This window comes from Nilaparvata lugens, chromosome 4, assembly GCF_014356525.2.
Source record: "Nilaparvata lugens isolate BPH chromosome 4, ASM1435652v1, whole genome shotgun sequence".
Classification (NCBI taxonomy): domain Eukaryota; kingdom Metazoa; phylum Arthropoda; class Insecta; order Hemiptera; family Delphacidae; genus Nilaparvata; species Nilaparvata lugens.
This window is the reverse complement of record NC_052507.1, coordinates 39,373,155-39,398,051: the sequence shown is the minus strand read 5'-3', so window position 1 is coordinate 39,398,051 and position 24,897 is coordinate 39,373,155. Positions and strand designations below refer to the sequence as shown.

At 33.7% G+C, this 24,897-nt stretch overlaps 1 long non-coding RNA gene across 1 annotated transcript; it reads right to left on the bottom strand.

Annotated features, from left to right (window-relative positions):
- Window positions 1-18,952: 18,952 nt before the first annotated feature.
- On the bottom strand, window positions 18,953-21,685 carry LOC120351171. The gene is made up of 2 exons (XR_005571215.1): window positions 21,217-21,685; window positions 18,953-19,135 (listed from the first exon to the last, which is right to left on the bottom strand). It is a non-coding gene; the product is annotated as an uncharacterized LOC120351171 (long non-coding RNA).
- Window positions 21,686-24,897: the final 3,212 nt, after the last annotated feature.

The following is a 24,897-nucleotide window of genomic DNA, read 5'->3' as shown; positions in this document are numbered from 1 at the left end:
CTCTACTATCACGTATTAAATCATTTTACCATAATTAAGGATCACTCTGTATAATGAATCGAATGTCATATAACTCTTTCCCATCAATGGTTACAGAGATATTTGATTGTCCGTGATTACCTGCATTTTTCATGCTTCAGGGGGCTGGGGGGGAAAGCTCCAGAGGGATTTCTTGGGACTTTTGGGGGAATGACCCTCTCGGAGAGTTCTATCAATTGTGAGAAAATTCAGCTTTTATTTAATTTTTGGATCGAAATTGCTTTTTTGGACTGGGCTACAATACATGAAAAATCTTCTACTCAACAGTGATGAGCAAGACTTCGCCAGCTAACTCAAAATTTTTGGAAAAGTGGTCTTTGGAGTATCTACAAAACATTGATTCAACATACTAAGTGGCAAGCGTCATCTTCGGCTCCTCTACAGGTGGGTCAGTTAGTCGTAATAGAACACTTCAATGCTTTGCCTTCAACTTGGCCAATAGGCAAGATAGTAAAGTTGCATCCTATCAACAAATTAGTTATTTTGCCAGTTGCCTAAGCGTAGTAACTGGACTCTCATGTATATACAGAATGGGTGAAAAGTCCGAGAACGGCTTAATCTATATAATAAGAGAGAGAAGGGTTGTGTTTGTTCGCATCAAAACATGTCAACTTTGTGGATTGCATACCGAAAAAACGGAAATGATTCAGATCTCCAAATTTTGCACATAGATTCTGAAAATATCAATTTTGTTCACCTCGAAGCCCAAATTTCAATTTTCCTTCTAGATTTTCCACAATTAATGTTTAAATTTGATTCATGGAACATCATACAGCATACCTACATTGTTGTAGATTTGTTTGTAAAAAGGAAGCTCATAGAGAAATTGATATGCTGGTAACAATGTGTTGCAATATGTGTTTCGATACAGGAAGCTCATGTTTTGATACCGGAGTTTGATACAAATGCTGGCAGCTTGTAGCGATTGTGATAATATTATATTATTGTGAGTTGTCAAGTTTTGATTAACAGCATTTTATTGATTCTCAATCTTTGAAATTTTTGAAAAGCTGTTTTTGTCATATCTAAATACGATATTGAACACTGAAAATCATCTACCATACAACACTACCGCCGCCGGTACGAGCGGTGAGTTAAATTATGTTATAAAATTATGGAAGAGTTTTGATTTTAAATGGAATCAATACAATAATAAAGCCAACATACAATATTGTTCCGCTGACTTATTCCTAAATCGGTGAAATATTGACAACTTTTTCTAAACATAAGAGATGTATTCCAAGTATGATGAACGTTAGGTACAGTAGGTACCGTAGTATGTAGCCTACTGAAATCCATGTATCAGAAGCAAACGTTTGTTGAACCCAATTGAAGAGCTATATTATTCAGCTTTTTGAGCAAACATTTAAAATGATATTTGCCAAATTATTTTTAACAAAGTGCTTTGAATAATCATTTTCTATCCAGTTTTTGGGCGAATTCCATCGTGGTCCATCCTAAAATATAACAGCATATTTGAATATTGCAGGCATTTTCTTCAATTTATTTGTATAACTTCACAAGTAGATGCAAAAATTAATGAATATCGTTATGAATTATAAGACAGGAGAATTGAATCTTTTTTAAATGAAATATTCCACTATTTCCATTTAGGTAGCAAAATAAGAATAAGGATAATGCGATGGAAGTTATAATGGTGTTACAAGACTTTTGATTCCAACCGCAGTCGTGGCCTATTGGTAAAGCACCCGGCTTTGAAGGTTTGAAGCAAAAGATACCAGGTTCAAATTCCAAGACTTCAACTTTTTTTTTGTTCTCGATTTTTTCCCTCAAAACGTATTATTATAAATTATTTTTTGAGGGAAGTTGTTTTCATTACAATTGAACTTGAATTTCATCAAATAATTATTTTATGTGAAATTTTGCAATAAAGTTTATCTATTAATTATTATTAATAGTTAATATATCCAAAAATCTTTAGTATTGTCTCATGGATTGTAATCTATCCATGTCTAACAAGGATCATTGTAATCGATCTATGTCTGTTTGTTTGTTTGTTTGTATGAATTTTTATATTCATCCTAAAATGGAAGATGGAATTCTGTGTAATTCATTGAACATCACATATTTCCATCTATTGACAATCAACAACTATGAAAACATTAAATTCATCTTTGGAACACTGATTCAACCTATCTATATATTTTTTAAAATTCAAAACATTACTGATAGATATCACTACCAAATGATTGGGAAGAATATGTTCTCGGAATAATAAATGCTGCATGACTAAGCACATAGGAAGTCCATATTGAGATGTGAATGAAAATATTCATTGTCATATAAATTTCATAATTCACCAAATAAAGTCATGTGTGACATGAGATACATTGACTTTTTGTAAATAAAGTCATGTGTGACATGAGATACATTGACTTTTTGTAAATAAAGTCATGTGTGACATGAGATACATTGACTTTTTGGCGGTATGAAGTTCGCCGGGTAAGCTAGTATCTCATAAACAAAGGTAATATTATGGTGGGTGTGATTTGGGATCCTACTCTATTTGAAAATACTACTATACTATGACTTCAAAAATCTGGTCCGCCATCTTGGATCCGCCATATTGAAGGCAACTTTGTTTTTTTAAATAAGAAGGTGGTCATGCGATACATGATTTCGATATGGAATTGTAAGAAAAAATGAATGGCGTAAACCGCATATCAATATCTCAAACCGTTTCGAAGATATTCACATTATTAATTAATACTATTCAAAGAAGAAAGGGAAGAAAAAGTATGAGAACGGCTTAGTATCTCATAGAAAAATGTGATTTCAAGGTGAGTGTTATTGGGAATCCTACTCAAATTAAAAATACTACTTTATTATGACTTCAAAAATCTGGTCCGCCATTTTGAATGCAATATAATTTTTTTTCAAATAGAAAGGTGGTCATGCGATACATGATTCCAATACAGAATTTCAAGACAAAATGAATAGCGAAAACTGCACATTGATATCTCAAACCATTTCGAAGATACGAAGATACATTATCAATCAATACCACTTATCTATTCCATTTCTGATTTGATGATATTGATTTATAATGTGAATGAGTATCTTCCAAACGGTTCGAGATAAGGATGTACGGTTTTCGCCATTCGTTTTGCCTTGAAATTCCGTATTGAAGTTTGATTTTTGAAGTCATAAAAGAGTAGTATTTTCAATTTTAGTGGGATCCCGAATCACACTCACCGTGAAATTATGAGAGCTCTGAGTAATGAGTAATGAGTGAGAGCTACTGAGTAATGATTGAGAGCTCGACGAGAGCGGTCGTATCGGAGTGGTTGCTGAGTCAGCTGTGCAAAGTTTAAACGTTCCGTAACAAAATATTTCGTGCTAGTGAACCGTGCTGTAGTGAATATTTTATTTGAAGATTTAAAAATGTCTTGTTTTATTTGCTCTAAATCCGTTCGGAATTCAGGTGAGCTGATTTCATGTGTCGACTGTGAAGCGAATTTTCATAATTATAGGATGTGTGAAAATGACCAAGGACGATGCGGACTACATAAAGAGAAACAAACAAATTTGGAGATGTAGCAGCTGTTCCTCTACACGTCGCAAAAGTATGGTGAGTGAATCGACAACAGGAAACAAGGACGTGACTCTCCAAGAACTCGCAGGATTTCTTGAGGTAATTGAAGGAAATCAGACGTCGATGAAGGAGAATATTAAGAAAATGGAGTTGGAGCTTGGGAAATCAATTGAATCATGTCATCAGGCGATTAACGACATAAATAAGAAGTTTGATGAACAAAACAAGCAAATTAGCACATGCCTCATCAACATCGATAAGCTTTCAACAGAAGTAGCTAGCCTCAGGAAAGAAAATGCAGAACTGAAGGAACGCGTCGAGGATATGGAACAATACTCAAGATCGAACATGCTGGAAATAAATGGTATACCCAAAAAACAGGATGAAGATGTAACAGAAATCATTTGTAGAATGAGCGAAGCATTAGGACACAAAATAAAAGCAGATGCAATCGACATTTGTCACAGACTTAAACAACAAAATGAAAACCTACCTCCACCAATCGTTGTCAAGTTCGTTCGTAGAACAGACAAACAAGTAATATTGAATAAAAGGAAAGTTACGAGGCAGTTTTCTACAAAGCAGATGGGAGAAACAACGGACAATCCAGTCTATGTGAATGAAAGTCTAGCACCTACGCGAAGAAGGATTTTCACCATGGCGAGAGAGATCTTCAAAAGAGGCGACATCAAATACCTATGAATCAAGGAAGGGAAGATTCTAGCTAGGAAAGAAGACGGAACACCAGTTATTGAACTCAAGAACAGTGAACAAGTGAAAAAGTTGAGCGTGATAAGTGCATCAAAGCAGCCAGATAACCAAGAAAATAACAGTGTCAGTACCGTAAATAAAAATGTCATCAGAGATAAGTAACAGAGAAACACTAATTATTCATCAAAATATACGCAGTCTGCGAAGTAATTTCGATTTATTCTTAGTGCAAATGAGGAAATTAGAAAACAACCCGCTAATAATAGTCTTGACAGAAATATGGATACTGGAGAATGAAATAGACTTATATCATATAGAGGGCTATTCCGTACATGGTAATTTTAATCATAACTACAGAGCAGGAGGAACTTTGGTTTATATAAGCAGTGAGATAACGTTCAAAACAAAGACAATAGTTTTTATTTCAGTGGATTGTGTACATATATCTTGTTCATATAATAATTTTGAATTTCAGTTGTTGGCTGCTTACAGGTTGCAATCAAACTCACCCAAAATATTTCTTAACGAATTAACCTTGTACTTAAAAGAAATATTTAATATTAACGAAAACAATGAGGTCCCTTTCTTTTTCACGGGAGATATAAATATAGATCTTTTTCAGAACACCAGAATTATTGACGATTACAAATATCTAATGAATAGTTTTGGATTTGAATCACTCAATACTGATTACACTCATAGGTCCCGATTTTCCAACTCTTTAATAGATCATCTTTACTTAAAATCCGACAAAAATAGAACAAAACTGAATAAAATTAATCTAATTCCAGAAATACTACATTTAGATATAACTGATCACAGTACAATCATACTTAAAGTTGAAGGATTGAAGAGATCCAACGAAGAAGCAGATACAAATTATAAAAAATATGCCTAATCAATTACCGGAAGTTGAATAATATTTTATCATCGATTGATTGGGATAGAGAAATACCAGCAGTATCAGTTGATGAGGGATGGGAAAATTTCATTGACATTTTAAAAAGCGCTATCAAAGATTCACAAGAAAATCTTCTTTTAAAAAATAACTCGACACAGAAATATAGGTCGCCATGGATAAATAGTTATCTGATCAAGCAAATAAACTTAAGAAATGAGTTATACAAGAATGTAATCAAACAACCTAATAATGACGACTTAAAACAAATATACAATACATTCAAAAATAACTTACGTAATGAACTGAGAGAAAGAAAACAATATTATTATTCAAAACTGTTCAGAGAAAGCCAGGGAAATATTAGAAAGACGTGGAAAACAATTGATGCGTTAATAGGATTGAAAAAAAAATAAAGAACCACTAAAACTGATTGTTGTTGAGCAGGGAAATAGCATACATGATAGTAATAAAATTTCTAATTCGTTTAATTCTTATTTTCTAAATGTTGTGAATAAAATGAATGATGAATTAGAACAAACCACATTGCAAACCAGGGAAGAGTCTGCTAGAATATCAAAAATAAGGTTTCCATTCAAATCTCCAACAAATTCAATTTTTCTCCACCCTACAAATCCGGAGGAAGTAGCAAGTATAATAAGAAAATTGAGAAATAAATCTTCGCCAGGTGTAGATGGAATAAGCACAAGCATGATTAAAAAAACTTACATGAATTATTTGAACAAATTAACCGATCTAATTAACCTAAGTATTGCCAAAGGAAAATTCCCAAGCATGTTCAAACACAGCGTAGTTATACCTATTCCTAAAAAGCCAAATTGTAAAAACATAGATCAGTTCCGCCCAATTTCACATTACCGGTTTTTTCCAAGATTTTAGAAAAAATATTCAAGACTAGACTTGAAAACTTTTATAAAAATAATAACTTTTTTAGTGATAACCAATATGGTTTCCGTGAAGGAAGAAGTACAGAAGCGGCAATTAAAAATCTCATTTCAAAAATAAATGACAGTTTTAGTGTTAATAATAGGTGTGCAGCTCTGTTTCTTGATATATCTAAAGCATATGATGCTATTGATAAAAGCATGCTTCTAAAAAAACTTGATTTATCAGGAGTAAGAGGAATTGCCAATGATTGGTTAAGATGCTACCTATCTAATAGGAGTCAAAGGGTCAGAATTAACGATGCGTTGAGTGAACCCGGGGACATTACCATAGGTATTCCTCAAGGATCAGTGTTATCAAGTACTTTATTCCTGGTCTTTATTAACGATTTGACGGATGGTGACTTACAGGGAAAGATTACATCTTTTGCAGACGATACAGTTATATTTTATTCGGCCAAAACAAATCAAGAACTTAAAAATAAATTAGAAATGGATCTTAAGCACCTTAGGTGGTGGTTTTGCGAAAATAAATTAACTATCAACACAGACAAATCTAATATAATACAATTTAATCTTCAAAACACGGATCAGGAGTTAACTAGTATTTACTTCCATGAATTAGATTGTGCGCAACAGGTGAATAATATATTGTGTAACTGTGAAACAATAAAACAAGCACGTACAGTTAAGTATCTGGGCCTCATATTGGATAGTAGGCTCACTTGGTCAGATCATGTACAGAAGATAAAAAATGAGTTATTTGTATACATAAGGAAGTTCTATTACCTCAGACAGTTATGTCCAAAAGAAGTATTGTTACAATTATACCATGCAATTATTGGTTCTAGAATAAATTATGGAATAATATGCTATGGGAGTGCATACAATGTTCATATTAAACCTGTGATTACTGGTCAGAAACATATATTAAAAATAATTTGTAATAAACCTAAACAATATAGTTCAATGATGCTCTTCAGAGAACTATCAATATTATCAGTGAGACATTCTTTTCTATTCAAAGCATTGCTGTATTTAGCTGAAAATAATTTCGATATTCAACAGATGAGAGAAAGAATAAACCTCAGGAATTCACAGGACATTAACCTCCCAAAACCAAGATTAGAACATTCCAGACGACACTTCAAATACATAGCTATAAAAATAGTCAATTCACTTCCAGTAACAACAAGGAAAATAACGTCACGACAGTTATTTAGAGAAGAAATCGAGAAATTCATTTTACAACTAGACAACCCGAATGATTTTTTTATTTAATTAATATAGGTCTAAATTTAGTATAATTTACACATTACACGACATGAACACTGCAACAATCAAAGATCATTGAACTCACAAATCCCGTCCGGTATGCGTAAACAGTAAGACAGTATCAAATTTCAATCACTGTCTCTTTCTTCAAAACGCATTCATTTATGGTCTAATTACATCAGCACTTTGAAAAAAAACGAAACGTTAACTATGAATAAAATTGAACTAAATATGAAAAAAACAGCAACCACACCGTACATAGTTTTAAGTTTTGTGTGTGTGTATATATATATATATGTGTATGTGTGTGTGTGTGTGTGGGTGTGCGTATGAATGTGTGCGCATATGTGAATGTGTGTGCGTATGAATGTGTGCGCATATGTGAATGTGTGTGCGTATGAATGTGTGCGCATATGTGAATGTGTGTGCGTATGAATGTGTGCGCATATGTGAATGTGTATGCGTATGAATGATTATAAATATTGACATATTGATTTATTTCAATATACAGTAATACCATATTCAATTATTATGTTCTTCATGATATAATATTTAAATTTGTACATAAATATTTTATTATATATATTCAAGTGTCCCCACACAGGGTAGCCTATAGGGAACACATATTAGAAATTAGGAAACAATATTGTATTTGATTTTTGAAATGCATGTGATTGTTTAATTTTTTTTTTTTAATAAAGAAATTTGAATCTGAATTTGAATTTGAATTTGAATTACCTTTGTGTATGAGATATTGAGCTGTTTTCGGACTTTTCACCCACTCTGTATTTAATTTTTCATGTAAATTATGCATCTTGATATGTGTTTAAAGACTGTCGTATTTGGTGGGTGGTATGTTGAGAATCGAACTGACCCTGTGATGAAGGTTCCAATAGAGATAATTATTTCTATGCATTCCCTCACCCTTCCCCTCACCAACCAGCAGTCATCACCACAACCAGTCTGCCTACAACTACTACTTCCGTGGGAACCATATCGTAAAACGCCGTCTAAGACGGAAGGTAATTATTGGCCGCATGCCAGTGTTAATTATTTGTATTTGTCTAGACCTCACATGTAAAATCGCGGTCCTCCGTCCCCTCAAAATCAAGCAATTCATATCAAACCCTTTTGATTTACTTGGGAAATCTGATTGAAACACCTTGAAAACTCAATTTAAAACTGGTGAAAAGAAACCATCTAAATTGACTCCGCCATTACTTGAGCAGAGCCTGTGTATAGAGTTGACACTTTCAAATTCAGACGAACTTGAAAACCATGGAAAAACTTACTTCAAACCCAAAAAATATCAGATGAAACTGTGTAACAATCTCTGTCTAAAGAATGATGAAAGAGCTGCAAAAAATAGAAATTATATTATGAATCGTCAACTTTGAGCGTATCTTCAGCGAAATATTGAAGTCCTTTCAACATAATATTTATTTTTTCTAAAGTTTATCTTTTTTGTTCATGGGTGATAGGCCTAAACCCAGTGGAATCTTCTCAGTAAAGAGCCTAGAACCCTGCTGTGATTTCCATCAAAATATCTATAACACTATTAGTTAAAGAAAGAGCAACAAGCTGAGCAATCACCATTTAATTAGTTCAACCAAAAAAAAGTTTGATTAAGAGTCAAAATTCATGAGCATGAGATGAAAGGACCGATTAATAATTAAGGGCGGTTTCATCAACACCTTTGATGGCGGAAAATCAATTAAACTTTTCAACTTTCGACATTCTCCAACCTTACACTTTTATTCTCTCTTTCAGGGATAGTCAGAATGTCAGGAGCAAGAGAGCAAGATATGCGTATTGCGTAGTATTATAGTATCGAATGTAGACTTTAATCCAATAATCAATGCACTTCATGAGTAACCGATAATAGATTGATTGAAATATTACAGTATCATTGGAATACGTAATATATTAATTATATGAACATTCGACATGATAATTGATAATACTCGTGTAGGTTTCTCACCCCAAAATAATAACTCAATGAATAAATAAATGAAAAAGAATAATTGATGAAGTATGTAGCCTAAACTAGCATAAATATTTCAACATCATTTTGTTCCATATAGAACAATTTAAAAACGTAAATATGGATTATCTAGTCTATGGATTATCCGCTGATTGTTTGGATTATGTAGTGAGATTGTAATTTTCTGTTTCAATTTTTTAGAAGAAAACTTTCAAATTTTCAATGGAAATAATAAAATTAATAGCGAGAACCTATTCCAATTGCCTACCTAATTATATAAATGAATATTACTGGTTTATATGATTTCGAATTTGAAATTGGAATAGTAAGTTATACTGAATTGAATTAAGCCCTACTAGAAACATCCTATTCTTGTACAACGTTAAATAAAAAATTCAGGAGCGATAAAAATTTGGGCAAAGCCGTTTGTTGTTTGTCTCTCAATAATAATTTATTGTGATGCATGCTTGAACTATTAAATACTACCACACGAGAAATGATGAAATAACGTCACCAACATCAAATTTGAGATGGAAAAGAGCTTGTTTGTATGTAACGAAAATATTTATCTGATATCATCAATCATGACATCACTGGATTTGTTGGAAAGTGAATTACTCAACACTTTTTTGGGTAGCATCAATATTCTGAAGAGGAAATATCACGTTGGCTGCCTAAGGGCATTTCATCCCTAATAAGCCTCCCAGAGTTCAAGCAAAATTTTCAAGCACTTTTGGCCCGTACCTTTCACACACCAACAATATTGTATCTTTGTGGTCGACCGATAAACCCCAATGGGGTGATTCTTTTTCTTCTACTTCGCCTCCCTTATTTCACGCTTCATTCTGCAATGTCATTTTGCAGCGATAATCATCTTGTAAACCCCCCCCCTTACCCACATCCCTCTTATGTCATTGTCGGAAGACACAAAATCAATTTTTATCGTGCTGCGATAGAATGGGATATAAATATAATCGTTTCTTTTGTTCGCCGTGGCTCTCATCTGAGATGCTATCGGAAATAGAGATGCGGCAACAGAGATGTTGTGAAGGGGGGGGGGCTTCAAGGGTGGCTGCATGACTCAATCTTTTTTGACATCTGAACGTCCACAATAAAAAAGCAAGTTTCGACATAATGTGTCGATAGTCTTCCAATTTACTTTCATCGCGACCCTCCAGCAATCAAAGCTGAATGTCCTTTGCACTGTCATAGCTGAGGTGAACAATGAGTAATTTATTCCATCTGTGTTTACAGCTTTGACATTTCATAATGTTAATCAGATTATTCTTTCAATACTTATTCAACTGGATACATTGAGAATCTATCATGAGAATAAATGAGTATTGTAATTATAGTTAGGTAGTAACTTATATAGTGGAAAGTTGGGTAGGTCTATTCAGTTTTTGATCAACGAGAATTATGTTTACTCATTACAAATTTTCACATTGATTGAAAAAGTAGATAACAAGTCAGTTTCTTGTCATCAAAACCGATTTCAGTGAGTTCATCACTACCGTAGTCTATAGGTACTGTATGAATTGACTATAATTATTACGATATGTATGGAGGTGCTAATAAGGAATAAGCCCATTCTATTTTAATAGGAAGCAAAATAAGGGACTTTGAAAACTACATATATTGTTAGAAGAATGAGCATTGTAACAGCCTAATTTAAATTATGTGTATGTGTACTGTATAGTACTTATATATGAAAAAAATGTTTTTTGTTTGTTACGGTGGAAATGAAATCCATTATTCATTTTCATTTTTCTTTTTTCATTATAGGCCTAAGGTATCGCTGTTGTTCAGTAAGCCCTAAGCCCGTTGTTCATCATCAGTTTTGTACCAAATGGGCAAAAACTTGATCAAGATGGATGAAACTAGTCAAGTTTAATTTCGTTGCCTAGCAACCAATCAGTAGGATAGTTGGCCCCAATGTACCTAAAATACAGTCATGTATTCTAGGTACCTTGATTGGCCCTTAAAGCTTGAATCAGATCCCCATTTTGAATAAAATTATACAGAGTCCAGCAGTGAATCAGGTGATTTTCAAAAAAAGCCTAACTGTTCAAAATCGATAAAGTTGTCTACAAAACTTTTATTTGTATAACTGTAATCTACATAGAAAAGCATTATCATTGCAATTTCAATATTGTCCATTTCTTGAAAATTACATAGGCAAGGTGAAGGATCCTCCCCTTCATGCTTCCTAACTACGCGTTTGAATATGCAACTTTGACCTTCACCACTCGACTCTAAGGTGAGCGTGCACTAGGTCGGTGGAGCGGCGCGGCGCTTAGGAGAGCGGGAAATGGAAGGTCCGTGCACTGCGAGCGCGGCGCCGTTTTGGACTAGTTAGTCATTACGTAGACTTGTCAATTGCGATTTTAATCAAGACATAGTTGTTTAAAGTTAGAGCTCTAATAAATTGAAGTCAGTTCTAATTTGAGGTTGTGATAAAGTGGCAAGACGTGAGTGATGGATGGCTCAGATGAAGAAATGCTATTTTTGGCAATTTGAATAAAGCAGAGAAAGAGGAACTATCAAGGAAAAAAGAGAAAATATTGGTACATCCCACTAACTTACCGTAATTGTAGGAAATTAATTAGAATGTGAACTGGAAGACGTCACAACAGCAGGCTTTTTACTAAAGCAGAGGTCGGAAACAGCCGAGCCCTCACGAAGTTACCCGAGTGTAGAAAAATTCCGACCTACCCTCCGGGCACTGGGAGCGGTTCTGACCCCAAAAGGTCCAGAGGCTTCACGAGATCCGCGCCATGTCGCGCTCCTGTGCATGGATCACTTGTATTAATTCCAGGTCGAAAATTCTCCGCACCGCGCCGCTCCACCGACCTAGTGCACACTCTACTTTACACTCACCTCCTTCCTCCTTACTTTACCTCTTTCAACTCCTTACATTCCACCAGCACACTCCATCCGCTCTGATTCAGCTGATTTTTTCTCAGCGCCTACACGAATTCCAGGCGAGAGAAGGATGTCACCATGGAGTAACGAAACTATAATAACCACTATAACCACTGTTACTGATCAGTACTGATCAGCACTGATCAGGAACAGCAGCAGTAGCCGTGACAGCAGCAGCTGCCAAGGGGTCTCTTCTAGCTGACAAGACGAATCCCCCAAGCTAAGCACTGAGTCTCAACAGATCGCAGTGTGGCAGCTGCTCTACTGTATACAACACCCCGCTCGGTACCTGAGTCGTCTACAGACGATTCTGAGTACCAACATCAAACTCCCCGTAGGACAACCATTGTTTGCACCAGACTGTAGCACTATGAGAGCAGACAATGTGAATTCTAGCCTATCCCTGGCTAGTCATTGGGCTTGTATGACGCACTCCATACAAGATGGTGCAATGCCACTCCATATGATGCAATGCCTAATAAAGTCACATTTGATCGAGCCTTTCGACTCTTGGGACTCCTGGTGATATCGGCGCCACCTTGCCTAGAGAGAATTCGGCCTTGAAGGCGTTCAGGAATAATCCCATTGATGGTAGATTCTGAAGAAATGCTTCAATACTTGAGAGTCATAAACACAAAACTGAACTTTATTTATCTTGGATACATAAACGTATTTAACAAGTTAGACCAGTCAAATGGTCGTTTTTCAGGAAACAGCCCCGAAAGAATTTTTCTCGACGGTTCTATATGTATTTTGGGGCGCTGAATTCAAGTCTGAAATTTGCTGACACGCCAGAGGGCGGCTTCACTCCCAAAACCCCCAAAAATCCCCAAAATTTCGGACTTTTTCAATTTTTCCATTCTATCTCGTAAACCTTGAGTTTTTCAAGAAAAATCATTCTTGACAAAATTAAAGAAAATAAAGTTTCCAATAAATTAAGTGGTCGCTCAGGATTCTACCATTTTTGGTTCCGGAGCTACGAATTTTCAAAAAAGGGGTATTTTTTAGGGGTTTTCAAAATTATGCATACCTACCACTTCTACCCTATACAACTTGGATATTTTTAGCATGGATATTTTTCTATTATAGGTAAAAAATTACACATCACGTGAAAGAACAATTATTCATTATGAACAGGTTTCCCTAGGAATTTTCGAATTTAGTAGTGGGGGAGGGGGAATACACCCACAAATAGAAAATCATGTCCTACAGCCAAAATACAAAATTTTCATTATAATACCTTTTCAAGGCCTTCCTTACAAAAAAATACATATTTCGGCTGAAATCATCTCACGAGGGTTATTTTCTATGAGAATCACCCGTTATAAACATTCAATTTCAGTATTTTCTAGTGGGGGGGGGGGGCTATGTCATAAGGATACGTCAAGGATCAAATTTTTAAACACTTATAACTTTTGACTTATGACACTTATAACTTTAGCTCATTCTTCTCAGCTCGTCAAGGCGGTTCAAATCCATGTTTCATAACCGAGATTTGATGGAAAAAAATTCCCCTTTTAGTGTATTTCAGCCCCTATTTAAATACACAGAAAAATGGCCGATTTCTATATTCAAAGCTGTGTATCTCGGTAACCCGAAATGATAAAATATGATATTTGGTCTTGATTTGAAGAACAGAATCCTCTTTCATGTGAGGTGAATGAATTTTGTAAGAATATTATCGTGAGGTAAGATACGTTTGATTAAAAAAATCAAGAAATTTGCGATATTCCACAGTCTCAACAGTTTTAAACTGTTGATGATAAACAGTCATGCAAGATGGGTTCAAGGCAACGTAGCTTATAAAGCATGTAATTTTCTTTCTTTTGAGACCAATCGTAAGTTTCTATCATGTTTCTTACTCGTTCTAGAGACTCTTGAATAACAGTAAAATCGCAGAAAAAATGAGAAAATGAAAATAATCATTTTTCCAATTATCTGTAACTTTTGAACGGTATTGAAATCAGAAAAAAACGATTGATGGATGCAGAAAGAGGAGAACATTTTCTACAACATTGACTACTATTTTGATTTTTTATATGAAGTATTTCACAAGATATGCTACTTTGAATATGCAAGACTGTGGAAATGATTAACGTATCAAGAAATTTTCGCATATTCAAAGTTGCGTATCTTGTGAAACATTTCATATAAGAAATCAAAAAAGTAGGCAGTCAATGTTGTAGAAAATTGTCTCCTCTTTTCGCTCCCATTAATCTTTTTTCTGATTTCAATACCGTTTAAAAGTTGAAGATAATTGAAAAAATGATTATTTTCATTTTCTCATTTTTTCTGCGATTTTACTGTTATTCAAGAGTCTCTACTAAACTAAATTGAGTGCCAGCTGACAGCTGTCACTACATCCTTCTTTCCGCAGGAACTAAATGTCTCTGGTTCCTTCTCAGTTCCTTCTCATCGTTTGACCTGATCTTGTAAGATTTATCAGGTAATTTTTCTTCCACCACTCCATACCTCTTCATATCAGGAGTCCACACTTTCTCCCCCTGTGCTAATTCAGGCAATGTCCCAACTGCATTTCTATTGTTGTAGTATATTTTATTGTACTTTCCCTCTGAAGGTCTTTACTTCTGAAAACACCAATTTTCTCTTGAGATGTAGGTTGGAAAGTAGACAAAGATGGATTCTTCTCCCATACATTAACTCAGCTAGGGTTAGACCACTTTCTAACGGAGTGATTCGGTATGAGAGGAGCCCAATGTTTGGATCTTCACATTTGGTCAGGATCCTTTTTGCTATAACTGCTTTTTCAGCTTCCCCATTTGACTGTGCAAATTTTGGACTTGATGCTCTGTGTTCAAAACTGTATTGCTTGGAGAATCTTCTGAAAATATCAGATGTAAATTGCATACCTCCAACAGTGCGAACCACACAAGGTATACCATGGCAAGCAAAAACATTTGCCATATCTTGAACAACACTCTCCGAAGCTAGTTATTGTATTTCAATAATCTCAATGAACCTTGAAAAGTAGTCCTGTAGTATCAAGTACCACATTCCTAAACATTTAGCTAAGTCTGGCCCGATTTCCTGCCATGGTTCTTTTGGTAGGGGTGTGTAGTGAAGCGGCTCGCTGTGGTTAGTTATTTGCTCTAAACATTTGCTACAATTTGCAACTAAATTGTTGATATCATCAGGAAATTCAGGCCACCATGTTGATTCTTGAGCCCGCATCCTGCACTTGGTAACACCTGTGTGACCACCATGAAGTTTGTTCAATAACTCAACTCTTAGGGATCTGGGAATCATCAGTCTACTCCGTTTTAAGAGATACTCGTTTGTAACATTGAGTTCAAATCTATATTAAAAAAATTGGAATGTTTGTGCCAAATACCAGTGGCAATGCATTCTTTTATTAACTTACACTCAGAATCCTGTAGTTGTTCATTCTCAATTCGTTCTAAACCTTTATGTGTATAAGGAAATTAAACTATTACAAAAATTTTTTTGATCCAAAATATCTGTATTTTCAACTGGATCTCTTGATAATACATCTGGAACATAAAAATGTTTTCCTTGAGTATTCTTAATTTCGAAGTTGAAACATTGAAGTCTTATTCGGAACCTTTGTAGTCTTGCAGACAGATCTGAAATTGCTTTTCTTTCAAGTAACTCTATCATAATGGTTCATGATCCGTTAGAAGTTCGAATCACTTTTCCAAAACATAGAATTAAAATCTCTCACATGCTCAAGTTAATGGGCTTCTTTTTCAATCTGGGCATATCTTGTTTCATTCTCAGTCAAACTTTGTGAAGCATGCATAAATAGTAGCCATTTAGTATCATGAAGTTGTTCTACGAATCCTCTCAATCCCTGCATTGAGGCATCTGCTGAAACTCTAGCTGAAACTCTTTTTCTTTTAGCTCGTCCCATACTCTCTGTTGTGCTGTTCTCCAGGTCCAAACTATATATTTCTTCAAAAGCACTCTTAGAGAGGCTATAAGGTCCACCAGCCCTAGTATAAATGTCATCAAATAATTTACCATACCCAGCATTTGTCGCACTTGAGACACAGTAGAAGGAACAGGTTATTCATTTACAGCATCTGTTTAATCTTTGTCTGGTCTAATAGTCCCATTAGTTATTTCATGGCCAAGAAACTTGACACTAGTAGTTCTTAGTTTGCATTTCGTATTGTTCAGAATGACGCCATGCTCCTTCAACCTCACAAACAATGCTTTCAATCTCTTGTCATGCTCCTCTATTGTCTTTCCTTCAACTAAAATATCATCCACCTGGTTTATCAATCCCTCCAATCCTTCTGGACTATTGATAAAATTCAACATCCATAGATTATCATCCATCAACAGAATTGTATCATTTGTACTGCTGTTATTAGATTGAAAAATGTATTTCTTATTTTTAGAACTCATGGCTGGAGCTCAAGGCTTCTTTTTCCAGTCACGCCAAAAACTATTGTAATTTAATGATTATTTTGTTTCTAAAAATATTTCTTTTATTTGGCAATAAATTCATTATTCATATTCATTCTAAAATCTGAGCAATCCTTCTCTGGTACACTTCTGGTCCCAAACTGATTCCAAAAGGCAAGTGTTTGAAAACATAATGACCAAAAGGAGTAATAAAACAAGTCACATTATAGCTCTCTTAATCCAATGGAATCTGCCAGAAACCATTTGATGCATCCAATAGAGACATGTACTTGCTCCCTTCCACCTTTGACAATGTTTCATCAACTGAAGGCAGTTGTAAACCTTTCTCTCTGAATGTATTTATTTAATTCTGTATAATCCACACAAATTCTCACCCTTGCTCCATGTTTTCTGGGTACCACAACTATTGGTGCACACTGTAACAATATTCATTGTTCCAATTGTGAATGAAGAAGATTATGCGAATTATCATGAGAAGTCAGCCTGTTATGAAACTTTATTGCTTTGCTTTTCTGTGTTGTGTAGTGTCGACTCTGTAAGTGTGTGCGTCGAAGTCACACTACTAAGAAAATCAACGATTTTCCTGGAGCATCAGCTTAGTTCATGACCTTATAAGGCAAGGAATTTGTGTCCGATTGATTATCAATCATGCCTTATTTGATTAGGAATTTGGAAAATAGCTGTCACTTGGTGGGAGAATGTATCTTAAATATTAAATTATAGTTGTACCGTTCCATTCTATTGGCAGAAGTTGTGATGAATATTTTCAATAAAATGGTAACTGCCAATCACAGTTAACATTGGTTAGGTTTCTATCTATCAAAGACACAGCTGTCCTCGACAAGGCAAGCATACAGTGGCTTCACTCAGTGTCTGTCCTCTGTTGTAAGCAGTACAAAATGTAGTCACAGTATTTTGTGTTAATCATGGCTTCATGCCAGCTTTAGGCTTGGTAGTATTTGGCTCTGGAACCTTCTGTTCCAGTAGAATATTTAGTTTTTTCCGCCTCGGTAAATGCTTTAATTGAGAAGAGAGGATATCAAATTTGTCACCTTACAATGGAAATTTTCCTCTTATAACCGCTACTAAAGGTATGTCATAGATTATAATATAATTAAGGAAATTATTATTGATGAAAGCTTCCATCAAAGTATTAAAATTATTGTGATAGATACATTTCCCAGTCAGCACACAGATGTATATAATACGTCAAATTATGTATTAGCCAATGTCAATCAAAGTAAATAATATGTATAACATTGATATTGAATACGTCCCATTTACGTATGAATGTCCCGACTTTTCATGTATACTATACGTATTTCTTGATACATATATATATATGTGTTTCTTGATACATATAAATATGTATTTCTTAATATGTATACTAAATGTATTTCTTGATACGTATGCTATACGTATTTCTTGATATGTATATAGACGTATCTCTTTATATGTATACTATACGTATTTCTTGATATGTATACTATACATATTTCTTGATACGTATGCTATACATATTTCATTATATGTCTACTAGATGTATTTCTTGATACGTATAGTATACATATTTTCCAATACATATATTTGATGTATTGACCTATACATCTATTCTATGTATTGAATAATACATCAAATATACATATTGTCCAATACATAAATTTGATGTATTGAGTAATATGTCTATTTTATGTATTGAGAACTAAATCTAATTTATGTATTGATTGATACGTAAATATGTCACACTATTTCATCTATTATATGTATTTAATACAAATATCTCATTTAATTGAGGTTCCTCATTTATACATGTTGCCTAATACATCTAATTATTGACAAACACATTAATTTATTCATGTATTATTTTTGTGATACATTCATTTCCATACACTGTACTATCCAAGTTATGTGTTTGGTTATGTTATCAATAACATTTTTCATTCAATTCCATTTCATAAAATAACCTTGAACTAGCAGTTAATAAGATCAGTTGTAAGATTCCCCATTAGATAGATAGGATTCATTAGATAGATGAGAGTTCCACATCATCTCTATAAATAATCATGATAAAAGGAGTGAAGTGAATGCTAGCAAAGTGTAAGCTATTCATCTGTTATTGGTTCAAGGGTGTTTTAAAGAATGAATTGCATGATAAATTTGATTGTGGTTACACAACTTTTATGAGCAGGCATTCCCAGTGAAATTTGAGAAAATATGGAAATAAGGCGAGCAAAAAACAGTAGAAAACAACTTGAAAATACATTTTTATTCCACTACAATCTCATGAAACGTGACAAATAAATTCTAGTTAATTCAATTATTTTTTGAAGTTTTTAATAAATTACATTCTGGTCCCAGCCTGCCGGAGCCACTCTTACACCCTGGTTTCAAACAGCTTGCTCATGAAATCTCCAGAGACGCAGCAACAACTTTTGGAACAGAATTTTACAATGTGTTATACTATACAGAGCGTTCATTGAATCGCGCACATTCATATTAACATGTATGAAAATGGAGGGTTTTTATAATAATTGTTGTGTGGCTACCGCAAAATATCATCAGTAATTTATATCATGTAATTTATGGTGTACAGGATACCACAGATCTGCATTTCTGTTTTGAGTAGGCTACCGTTAATGTAAACATGTTGTTTTGCCAAGAGCAAAAAGTGTTCCTTCTTGAACAGTTTTCACCAAACGCATCCTGTGGGTTAACTCAAAGGAAAGGGTTGAAAAAATGAGTTATACCTTATAAGTTACACTGAATGAATTGAAAATGAACATTACAACAAAGATTAACAATATTTGTGTGGGTATACTTTATAAAGTGCCAATAATCATGGTATAAAAACTTTTTGTGTGTAAAAAGCAGCCTTTTTGAACTCATGTTATAAAATGTTGGGAATAATTGTATAGTAAGGCACATAAGTATATAGTATGTTTATAAAAGTTACACTAATAACAATATTTAAGTTTAAATGACTGCCTTGTTTATTATTACACACAAAAATGTGTTTTACCATACTTGTTGACTCTTTATGGAGTACCGGTAATTAACTGAAAATGAACATTACAACAGAGATCAACATTAGTGTGGGGATGGGCTACTCCATTAAGAGTCAACAAGTATGGTAAAACACATTTTTGTAACCTATATACCATAAATTACTTTATGATTTGCAAATCATTTCAATGTAAATCTTATGAGAGTTGGCTGAATTATGGTAGTGGATCCGACCAACTTAGCCAAACAAAAGTTCAAAATTCAATGGACACATAAGAAGGCTTCTGATGTCCATTAAGCTAACTATATATTGCTATATTTCTCCTCATTTTCAACATTTCAAGCAATAGAATCTAATAGGTGAGATTTTAATGTAGCTATCAATCAATTTAATTTTTTGAGCACTAGCATAATCTATTCTGAACATTTCTATTGAAAGGATCAATAACAATTACTTTCGAGGTGAGGGAAACAAAATTACTTTTCAGAGATTCTACTTCTTCACTTAAAGGCTATTACCTACACTTATTATTGCTTGTTGTTGGCATAGCCTACAGATAACATAAGATTTGGATTGGGCCTTCTATCCAAGAAATAGCAGTGTTGTCAGAGGGAAATTCAAACTTCTTCAAAATTCCCGATTAGACCCATCCTTGATATGCAAGTCATCCTCGGTATGCAAGTTAGGTTAGTATTAAAAAGTTCCTGGGTGAAAGGATTCAAGGGAAATAATACGGTGCTGTATTTTTTATAAAATTGAAAAATTGCATGAATATGTTTTTCTTTCAAAATTGCAATTTTTTTCCTTTCAAATATCACTTTTCTGAGAGAAGTTCTCTCACAATCATGGGATGAACTAAAAGGAGTAAAGCTATATTTATATCAAAATGACAAGGAGAATTCGTGCTTTCTATTGGTTTTTATTTTTTTCATATATGACTGATATAACTTTGTTTTAATTCATGAATGTGCTTATCAATGTCTAGTCACCTCAAGCAGAAAACATTTGTGGGTTCAAATCGTCATCAAACGTTTGACGATCTGGAAACTTGTTTGTTTTAGGAGATAAGTGGGTGTTGAAAGCAAAAAAGTTGTTCAAAAAATTATTGATATTACTTTCCCAATTCTCAAAAATAGTTGGAAGATCGTTGTTTGACCTCTCAGGAGTTTCAAAGTAAGGAAAGCTTTGTAGGCGTAAAGCATTGTATGTTAAAGGTTGTTTTTTGAACGATTCAGGCGAATCAGGTATTCAAGCAGCAGTCAGTTGGATTACCATAGAAATATGCAGTTTTGCAACACTGCTTGAGTTTTCTGAAGCAGGGCTGTAATTTTCTTCATTTAGTCGCATTGTGTTTGCATTGTGTTTGCATTAGAAAAAGTTATAATTTCACACAATCTGACAACGCTGCTATTTCTTGGATGAAGGGCCCAATCCCAATCTTATATGTTACACCAAATATAAACACTAAAAAGACTTGAAGAATAAAACACTTATAAGCACACTTACTCTCCAGAATTTTGTTTATCAGAAGGCTGTTTAGGGACCTCTTCCCTTTCCCACCTTCCCTGCAGAAGTTGGTGGCAACTTCATTTGTTGTCAGCCGGACGAGCGGCCTCCACATTCCCTCCCCCAAGTTTATGTAAGAAGTCCACCTACAAGAAAAAAAGTCATGTATGAGGATTTTAGATTACAGAAATTCCTATTCAGGAGGTTCAGAAGACTTAATTCATCCCTTATTCATTTATTTATTGAATTATGACATGAAAATTTAGTTCAATATAAGTACTTTTCAATAACGACATTAATTGTGAAGCTGAATATAACATTATTTAATCCTTGCTCACCTTTCTATTAATATAATTTCATTGTTGGGAGAGAAAGGATTTTTAACTCCTGTCAGTTATTCATTTTGTTAATTACAGGTCCTTGTAAAACAAAAAATATATCTATTGAAATGCAGATGAATACAGTCTATGGTACTCCACTTTCATTCTCCATGAGTCAAACCTTACGGTTACAGTTATCAAATAATGATTATTATTGATATACTGGTGTTTTCAATGTGAAAGTTCCACTAAAATTAATTAGCTGTTTAAAATTAAATATGCAACTGTATTAAATAATTGTCGATTAGATTTATTGCAAATAATTGTAAAATAGATTCTGTCCTCCATTCCAAGATAGGTTTTACGGTTATTAAAAAAATTATTATTATTGTTGCTCTGGTGTTTTTGAATGTAACTTGGCAATGAAAAAATTTCACGAAAATAAACTAGGTTCCTACATGTTGAAAATTAAATACAGTATATGCAACTGTATTCAACATCATTCATTGCAAATAATTGTAGAAGAGATTCTATCCTTTAATTCAAATTTTATCTTCATAATGAAAAGGAAAGGCATTCAAAAATAGGAGAATAGCAATGAGATGAAAGTTAACCTATTTTCGTTCTCAAAAAATAGATTAAGACTGATTCGCTATCTGAGAAGCCTATGAGCTTTTTTCTTGTTGATAGAAATAGCTTGAGAATAACATCTTTCATAAATTTTCTAGTTTAAATCTTTCAGGATCTGAAGACATGACAATTGAAATTGTACAATCAGTTTTTTCTCAATTTAATCAAATAAATGGATTTATTATAATAACAAGATATGCAAGTATTATTGTAATAAATTCTCACTCACCTGAACAGTGAACAGATGCAGTCACCGCAGAAACACAACAGATACAATAACTGACAGAAACTCAATGAATTACCTAATCTACTCTCTATTGTAATATTACATTTTTTCTCGATTGGAATCGAATCTTCATTCGAGATCTATAAAACTTTATAGTAAATATCAGAGTCATCGATTACGGACAACTTTTTGACTGAGAATTTATCGTAAATGATTGTGTTGCATTGTTCCATGGTGTCACCGAGGCTGAGTTGACAGAATTGATAGATAAATGGATTATTTAGATAGAGATGATATATAAAAATTCAAAATAATAGTTTCAAAATAAAGTTTTATTGAGAACAAATATAAAATGTGAATTCTAAACTTGTAATTTATAATTTTTTGGTGACGTGTCCGTAACATCGACACTGAAGAAGCTTTGCTCTGTTCCTGGTAGCTAGGCTTTTCCTGTTCCTTCTTCTCTCTGAAAATAATGGCTGGCTATGTGTGTTGTAATTTGGTGCTCTCTGAATATTTTTCTTTTTAGTGGATTATTAATGTTTTAAACTGAGTTTTGAACAGTTTATAGTGTTCTATTTTGTCTGTATATTGTTTATTGTGTATACAAGCCAAGAGCCACTGTTTTTCAACTATATAAACTGGATAAGTACTTAGCTCGTAGTGACTTTAGATGCTTAGGCTTGTAAGATATTGTTCTTTGTGTATTTGTGTAGTTATTGCCAAAATTCTTCTGAAGATTATAAGTTAATTTGCTCTGAAAACTGGATTTCTCATTCATAGGCGATAGATCCATTCATAGTTTATCAAGAATCTATTACATTGGAGCCGACAACTATCCTTAGGTTAATAGGTGTGAAATGCTATCCAACCGATTTAGGAAAAATTGGTAGCACGGCAAATGGTACGCCCTGGTGTGGGACTCAAACTACAAAATATATCCCTGGTTATAAAAAATTATTGGTAGGATAGATATCTTGATAGGTTATGAATGGTTTGTTGCTGAATGGGAGGTCAGTTCTAGAGAGATCAAGTCCTAATGAATATATTATCTGTGCAGACTAGCAAAATGGCATACAATATGAAAAATATTAAAAATGATGATGAGTTAATAGCTGCCTTAACACAACTGTTTGATAAGCAAAATGCTAAGTTAGACCAATGTTTAAAAATCAAAATGCTAAGATTGATAATTTGAAACAAAATCAAGGTGCTAGGTTTGATGAGATGAAGCAAGAGTTTGCTAGCATTAGACTAGAGCAGGTTAGTATAAACCTTCTATTGAAAGATGAACATGAAACATTGAGTGATAATCATGAAGATGAAAACAAATTGAAGCATGATAATAGTAGTGTTAAGATACAAGATCAACTCATTCAAGTTTCTGACAATGTAGGCCTAGTTACTGTTGTTGAAAAAGTCAACCCTAATGAGATAGTAGAATTGAGTAAAGAAGTAGGTAGGGAGTTGTCTTCACTGAAAGTCAACTATCATGAAAGTAATATTGCTACATTGAAGGTTAGGAAAACTATAAACAAAGTGAATGATTACATGAGACAGGTTTCTGTGGAGGTTAGGAACAATGTAAACAAAATGAATGTTGCTTTGAGTCAAGTTGATGAGTTCAACTTTCAACTGAGAATTGAAAAGGTGTATGCAATGCATTCTCAAGTGAACATGACTAACTTTTGTAAGCAAAATGGCTTTGTTGAAACAAATGAACCCATGAATAAAATTATGTTCTTGAAGAAAACAAACACAAAGTCACCATTGATGTGTTAGTATTCAAAGGTTGTTTCAAGTTGCTTATTTACAAGATGATGACAGTGAATCACATGATGAAAGGGTATTCCCCAACACACAATGATTAGGAATCCTGTGTTATGCCGGGATTCAGAATAGCATAATCGCTACGCAGTGTATGGTAAGAGTCCATAATTGTGTCTTTTTTCTTTCCTGTAGCCTATTTTTCTTGGCCCTTAATCTTTTCAAATTTCGATTCTTTCCTGTCTTTGTGTAATGTTCAGTAAAATTCTTCTATGATGCATATCTTAACCAATCTTGTCCATAGTCATTTTAATTTGTATTCTTCTGAAATAATATTAGAAGTTAAAATAGTAGCTTATTTTCCTAATCTTTAAATTGTTGATAAAACTTAACTTTTCTAAAATCTATCCATTGTAGTGTGAATAATTGTTTGCTTGCGGTATATTTTTTCATCATGTATTACATATTTTAATCATGTCTATTTTTTTTCAGGTATCATATTAGGTAATTAGGTTTTTCAGAGCAAATTATGTCCCATTTTCTCATTTTCAGTATATTTTTATTAATATACTTCCTTATGAAAGTTCAGTACTGACATGTAGGATAGGCTCTAATTAATCTTTCTCTTCCTTCCATTATCCATTATCTTGATCGTCTTTGTATTGTAATCTTGAAATGTTTGTACTTATTATACAGTTTTAAATTCTGAAATTATTTAAAAAAAATAAATGGTTCAAT